Here is a 7,854-nt window from a genome sequence, read left to right as displayed (position 1 = left end):
GGCCGTTTAAGCTTGGAGAGGACATTGGTTTGTTCCTGGTTAACTTTGAGCGAACGTGCGAGAAGCAGGGGTTCTCTCGGGAAACGTGGCCACAGCGCTTGCTCACTTTGTTACCCGGCGAGGCGGCCGACGTAGTCGCTCGCTTGAAGAGAGAGGAGGCAGAGGATTTCGACCAAGTGAAATCGAGTCTGCTAAAAAAGTACAGGCTGTCAGCGGAGGCGTTCCGTCGGAAGTTTCGGGAAAATGAAAAAGGCAGAAATGAGTCATATACAGAGTTTGCCTACAGGCTTATGTCAAACATGCAGGAGTGGCTCAAAGAAGAGAAAGCGTTTGGTGACCACGAGAAAATTCTGCAGTGTTTCGGGCTGGAACAGTTTTATAGTCGGTTACCTGAGAACGTGCGGTACTGGGTCTTGGATAGGCCAGACGTTAGTACAGTGGCTAAAGCCGCCGAGCTAGCCGAGGAGTTTGTGACGCGTCGGGCTCGCGGAGCTAAGGACGGTCAAAAGGGTGAATTTGGCTCCAAGTCTGAGAGGCCGAAGTTCACACCCATGAGAGCAAGGGGGGACACGCGTAGTGCGGATGCGAGTGAAAGCAGTCCGACCGAACGTAAGGAGACGGCGGCAGCCGAAGCCGAACGCAGAAAGCGGTTCGAGGCGAGGCAAGCGCGCGTGTGTTATACGTGCCAGAAGCCGGGTCACTTTTCGGCGCAGTGTCCAGAAACAAAAAGAGAAGTCGTGTGTTTGTCATTATGTAGCACTGACGAGAACATGAAGCTTCTCGAGCCTTACATGCGAGACTTCCTCGTGAACGGGAAAGAGTGCCGAGTGCTTCGTGATTCCGCAGCTACAATGGATGTAGTTCACCCCTCTTACGTAGAACCCGATATGTTCACGGGCGAGTGCGCATGGATCAAGCAAGCCTTGGAAGCTCATAGCGTGTGTCTGCCCGTAGCAAAAGTGCTTATTGAAGGACCTTTCGGAGCACATGAGACGGAGGCCGTAGTGTCATCTATGCTGCCCCCCAGTACCCGTACCTATTTTCGAACAGGTCCGATCACCTCCTGCGCGAGAAGGGGCTTTTGTTTGGTGAGGCTAGCGTTCAGGCCTTAACCAGACCGAGAGTTCGGGAGCTCGCTGCAAAGGCGGTGGTTGCGGGGCCGACGTTGTCGAACAATGAGAAAGGGTCGGAGGCGCAGCAAGCTGATATTCAGAGCACGTCCGAACTGAATAAAATTGAGCCTGTAGCGTTGAAGGCACCAGGTACTGGAGAGGAAATGCCCGACAAGGGAAAGTTAGAAGAGCTTCCGGTCGACCTTCCGGGACTAAGCTCAGTGACGAACAGGGAAGACACTGATCAGGTCATTAGTGACTTACTCAGTAAAGCACCGCTGTCACCTGAGCAGAAAACCGAACTACACCAACTCTTACAAGAGTTTCAAGGTCAGTTCTCTGAGAGGCCTGGTAGGACTTCTGTCCTTACTCATGATATAGAACTTACCTCCCCAGAGCCAGTACGATCCAAGGCGTACCGGGTGTCACCCCGCCAGCGCGATATTATGGAGGCCGAGGTAAAGAAAATGCTACAGCTCGGAGTTATTGAGGCGGGTGAGAGTGATTATACCTCCCCTTTGATTTTAGTTGAGGTACCGGGCAAGGAACCTCGTCCTTGCGTCGACTACCGCAGGCTTAATTCCATCACTAAGGATCAAATTTATCCGATCCCTAACATCGAGGAGCGCCTTGAGAAAGTTAGTAGCGCTCAGTTTATTTCCACCCTAGATCTTGTCAGGGGTTATTGGCAGGTTCCACTTACAGAAGAGGCTAGTAGGTATGCGGCGTTCATTTCACCAATGGGAACATTCCGTCCTAAAGTTTTGAGTTTTGGTTTGAAGAACGCGCCATACTGCTTTTCAAGCCTCATGGACAAAGTGTTGCGGGGACAGGAAGAATTCGCTTTACCGTATTTAGACGACGTAGCGATATTCTCTGCATCCTGGTCTGAGCATATGGCACACTTGCGGGCAGTGCTAACCCGCCTGCGCGAAGCGGGCTTGACAATCAAGGCTCCCAAGTGCCAATTAGCACAGGCCGAGGTTGTCTACCTCGGTCACGTGATTGGACAGGGTCGTCGCCGCCCCTCTGAAATAAAGGTGGCCGCTGTGCGAGAATTCCCGCAACCGCGCACGAAGACCGATATTCGGTCGTTCTTAGGTGTCGCCGGCTACTATCAGAGGTACATCCCCAGGTACTCCGATATCGCGGCTCCCCTGACGGATGCTCTAAGAAAAACAGAGCCCCAAGCAGTCGTCTGGAGCGAGACAAAGGAAAGAGCTTTTAGCGCCTTAAAGAGCGCCCTAACAAGCCAGCCTGTGCTACGATCGCCAGACTACACAAAAGGGTTCGTTGTTCAGTGCGATGCTAGTGAGCGAGGCATGGGCGTTGTACTGTGCCAAAGGGACAATGGAGAAGTGGAACACCCCGTCCTGTATGCTAGTCGTAAGCTGACCTGTCGTGGGCAGGCGTACAGCGCCACCGAGAAAGAGTGTGCGTGTCTCGTGTGGGCCGTTCAGAAATTGTCATGCTACCTAGCCGGCTCGAGGTTTATCATTGAGACGGATCACTGCCCTCTCCAATGGCTGCAGACCATCTCTCCCAAAAATGGCCGCCTCCTGCGCTGGAGCCTCGCTTTGCAACAATATTCCTTTGAGGTGCGTTACAAAAAGGGGAGTCTCAACGGTAACGCCGATGGCTTAAGTCGAAGCCCCTAACGTAGGAATCCGCCTCAAAGTTGTTGGTTACTGATGTTTTCTTCCTGAGGCAGGATTTTTAACATATTGCTTTTGTTTAGTGTTTCAAAGTGATTATGTGCTTTCTAGTGCAATTTTCCAATTTGTGGACGCGTTCTGAGTGCTGCTTGACTACTGTAAGGAACTAGGCAGTAGTATAAAAGGGGAAAGAGCCTGGCAGAGCTTAGTGAGGGTTGTCTCGTGCTTGCTGACTGAGCGGTTGCGTTTCGGCGTAGTTCTAACGCTTGCTGGGAACGAGCACAAAAATGGCAACTCTCCCGAAGTGACTTTGCAGTGTCCTATGTGATCCTGAACCCGAGAACGAGGCCTTCTCTGTGCGCTGCGCTCAAGCAACGTCGAGGGACGACCGGTTTCGATTACGAGCATCATCGAGCGACATCCCTCTGGACAGCGGATGCAGTCCCCTGACCATCGGGATCTCCTTCTCCCGGCGGGGCGGTCTGTTACGTCTCGCCTACGACGCGCGGTATAGCCGGCGCGGATGCAACGGACCTCGCGGCTTTGGTCAAAGCGGCGGTCATTTGGACCCGTTCATCGCTGCCGCAACGCCTCCCGCCAAGCGCGTCCAGGCAGGTTTCAGTGCCACGTGTCGTCGTGCGTGCGTGTGTGTGTGTGTGCATGTTGGTGCCCACGCTTGTCAAAGCGCGGCAGCCGGGGAGAGGAGCTCCCCAACTGGGAGGCGAGGAGGTCTGACCGGCGCCGGCCTGGCGGACGCGCCCGTCACGTCTGGACATGTTCAAGCGTCGCCGTATCGGACGCCTCTTCCCAAGCCGTTCCTTCTTGCCCTCGACTCCGAGGGTATAAAACGCCGCTGCCCCGGACGCCGAGAGAGACTTCGATTTCGCCCTTCGAGTAACGTGGTCGCCCTGACCGGCTGCTCTTTTGCGATGCCAGAATAAACAAGTTGTTCTGTTGCCAGTCGACTCATCCTTTGCCGGGACCTTCGGATGTTTCCAGCTTTGCCCCAGGCCGCCAGGCCAACGCTACCCTTGGGGCTTGCAACCCATTTGCAACAACACCGCTTCAACCCCAACCCGACTTCTTTCTTTTCTTGCACCGCAGTAAAGGAACAGACTAGGGGAGCCGCACAGTCAGCCCGTTTCGAACACGCTGGGTGGAAAAAAAAACAGAAACGCGAAGGGTGCCCCCCTCCGGAGGAGCTTGGCTTGAGGGGAGGACACACAAAGCGGACAATGGGCGAAGCTTACTAGCGTCTCTCTCTCATACCGGGAGGAAGAATGTGAGAGAAGGAGGAGGAGCTCAACTTCATGCGGCCCGTGGTGGCGGCGTTGTGAACTAGGAGCGGATGAACCAGAATCCTGGCCATGAAGTCGGCTGCCTGGCCGATGCTGACTGACTAACGACCATTCAGGTTGAGTCTACCTCAACGACGCCCAGTGCACCGTAACTATCCACTTCTGTGAAATTGGAGATAGAAATGCGGAAGAGGCTAGAAAGTTTAAGACTTCGCGTAGGAAGAGCCACACAACAGTGCACGTATATAGAGAGTTTGGCGTGGCAAGGCGGAACAGAATAGAACCTCTAGCCTTATACAGTACCAAAACGGCTCTTCACCGACTAAGATCTGAGCTTCGGTTCCCTGTTTCTCAAAGAAAAACCAGACAATACGAACTACTATCGTTGTCTTAGAGCTACTAAGCTTGCGTTTAAACCTCCGGAGCAGGTTACACGACTAAGGCGATGCTGAGAGCATGGAAGCTGAGCAAGGATGGCAGACAAAGCATACCGAAATTTCATGAGGGAAACACGTGGGCATTATGGTTACCGTTTTAGGAAACAGGAGTTACCGGCGGGTAAAGAAATCAAGCTTCGTGACGCAAAAAACGGCTAGGGCGTTCAAACACACGGGATCCATGCGCAACGCCGATGCCATCGTCGTACACTACGGAGGAGCGTGGGCGTGACTAAAGAGCATCCCAAAGGTGAGGGCAAAATGCCAGATACAACGAATTGACCCCCGCTTTAAGTGGCCAACAAGAATACAATGTCCACACTAAGCGTTATCAAAGGCTCTTTGTAAAGTCTACTCCTCACTCAGCGACGCTAGAAGCTTTATTCACAAAGGCAGTTTATCCAGTTGTTCGCCCAACTCATCGTCCGGCAAATCAGGGTGTTCGTCCACAGGAAGGCGAGAATGGCTCCCCGGCTTTTGAGCAGTGCTAGTGAAGTGTCCAGTGCTACAAGGACCAACTGGGCCAGCACGAGGTAGAAAGAGTCGGCTACGGGCACCGGCTAGGGCACTGGTGCACTTCTCGCGGAGCTTCGAAGTTTCCTCAACGTGAAGCTGAAGCTTCCAGCCTGGCACATTCTCAAACGAGCACATGGGCTCAGTGGTATCAACGTAGGCCTCGCGGAGGGCAGCTCTGTTGAAGGTCGGGTCACGCAGCGTGGTAGCGCACTGAGGCGCATGTGCGCCCTGCGCCGATGTTTTGTCGCGCGAGCAGCTTTCTGACTGGTTTGTAGCTGACCCCAGTTGTGAGCAAAAGGTCTTTTTCACGTCGTCCAGTTCACGGCGCAGCTGCTCATTCTGGCGCTCATAAAAAACAGCTGCTGCTTGGAGGCGCTTGGCAGTGAAGGTTTCATGTTCCAGGTCAACCTGCAACTTGTCCGCCACTGCTGTGACTTCACGTAGCTCCTCGCACGCTGTCTGACTGTTTTGTTTCTCCTCTTTGAGCGCTTCTTCGGCAGGATGCAAGATGCACTCTAGCTTACGTTCTTTTTTTCTGAAGAAACCTAAGCATGCAGGAAGCAGAGGACGCCACATTTCTAAGCTCATCACGTTCTGCTTCGGCAGTGCGACGGGAGCGTTCAGTTGACTTTAGGTCTTCGATGCCACGCAGTAACTGATTTTCAAGATCCTCGAAGATCATTGTAGTCTGCTCAGACTTCTTTTCTGACTGTGGTGGGAAGGTTCGAGTTTCTTTAATTTCACGCTGCCGGTCCCAGGTTTCATCTGGCACCGGCTGTCCTTGCTCAGTATGGTGTCTTGCACTTGCTGCCATCTTGAGAAAAGCTATTCGCCGCCAGGCTTCCTTTAAATCTTCTTCGAGCGCTTCACATTTTGCAGTGAGGTTCACTCGCTTGATTCTCTCGTCTGACATCTTCTCCATAATCGCTGCGAGAGGCATCCCCCACTCCCCACAGTCTTTTCTCACCTGTTGAGCCCTAATTTTCAGGTCTATGTACCACTTTGTTCGGCTATCAGTGGAATCAGCAGACTGTGGCTGAGTTCCATCACGGGTGCCGTCTGTGGCAGAAGCCTCATTCAGAGGCGGCACGGGCAAGTCTATGCGCGAAGTGATTTGTATGTGCTTGGAGCCCTCAAGATGCCGGTCGACTGGAACTTCTCTGTCGAAGAGCAGTGAGCCTGTCCTAATGCGGCCTCCAGCCTCGTCGACACCCATGTTAAGCAGCTCAGGGCCCTCGAACTCACGGGCAGAGCTCAGCCACGTTGGCGTTTGAGGGGAGGTGTCATTGAGGTCCCTCTCGTTGACTTCTGTGTGCTGTTTGTCGCCCTCCTCTCGTGGGTCCCGACTCGCGTCCCCACACTCACTCATTCTCGGCGAAAATGCTGAGTGCGGCTTGATGTCGTGTTCTCAAGAACGCGGGGCTGAGGTCAAGGAGGCCTGAGAGGGCACCGTGTCGACGGCGAAGAAAGGTTGACTTGTCGCCGTAGGTAGACGAAACACCAGCTTGTCTCTCGAAGCTGGCAACAATAGCAACTTTAATGGTCACATGACGGATACTTGCTGTTATCGCTTCCCTTGAAAAGGCACACACCTACCGGGGAGCGGTAGCATATTATTTCACTTTTTCGTCGTTTGCATTCAATTCATCTGTTCAAAGTTATCAACTCAAACTATTTCATCACTAATGATCTCTTCATTCCAGCAACTTAAAAAACTTATCAAGGAAAAATATTGCTACTTCCTAATTCCATTTACTTAATTTTGACCCTTTCTGAATGTCTAAGAACTATAAAACTCTGGAAAAATACGCAGGCGCAGAGAGTAGTCAAGGGCAAAACTGACTGCCGTATTGTGGCAGCAGTGAGTTTAGGCTGTTTTGGCTCTGGAATTACGTTTTGCATGTGTTTATCTATCTTTCAGCAATGTTTTGAATTTGTTAGGCAGGTAATTCTGATTGTCCCTCAGGGTAGCATCTTACGACCTCTTCTTTTTATCATATATAATAATGTTACTGGAGCGAAAAAAATATATTTACAAGCATTTACAGCAACAAAGATGACGGCACCCGAGATAGCTGCGAGCGGCGCCGAGCGCACCGGGAGACCTTCGTCGTCGTTGACGGAGCGAGTGGACGATTGCGAGGACACATGGAGAGCGATATCATAGCTGACGTAAGACTCTCTAGGCAGGTCACGGTTCGCCACAGAAGTCGGAAAGAAGACAGGCGGGAAACGGCGCACAATAAACGAGGACGGGAAGAAGGTGACACGGAATCGCGCTGGCTAACGGCTGATAATTGTTATTGGAGCACTTGGAAACAAATATCAGGATGGAAAGAAAGATGGCGCGAAAAATACATGACCGACACTAAGATCACATCACATAATGACGAGTTCTTGCCTGCATAACAGAGTGGCTGATTGTGACGAGTGAAATGAATAAAAACAAGACAAAGGACAGCATAAAGCACTCCTAGCCTCCAAGGTATTTCACTTTTTCTTTTCGGAGCGACATAGTAGGTGCGCTGACGCAGGTTAGGTTAGGTTAGGTTAGGTTCTGGTGGGATTTTGATTTTAATGCGAAAGCTTTACTACACCAGCCAGCGAGCCATTTCGGCTCGTCGCGCCCTGTGCGGTGGCGGACGAACGACCTTGAGCCACCATCGCCTAGCAACGCTGCAGCCGCGCTCCAACAGATGGCGCCGCCGTCGACGATGCTGCCGTCGCCGCTCGCTCCACCAGGTGTGCTCCGCTGGGGTAGAGGGAGATGAGGTGTCGCCTCGCGGGGAATATATATATATATATATATATATATATATATATATATATATATATA

This window comes from Amblyomma americanum, chromosome 1 (assembly GCF_052857255.1).
Source record: "Amblyomma americanum isolate KBUSLIRL-KWMA chromosome 1, ASM5285725v1, whole genome shotgun sequence".
Lineage (NCBI taxonomy): Eukaryota > Metazoa > Arthropoda > Arachnida > Ixodida > Ixodidae > Amblyomma > Amblyomma americanum.
This window is presented reverse-complemented; position numbering follows the sequence as displayed.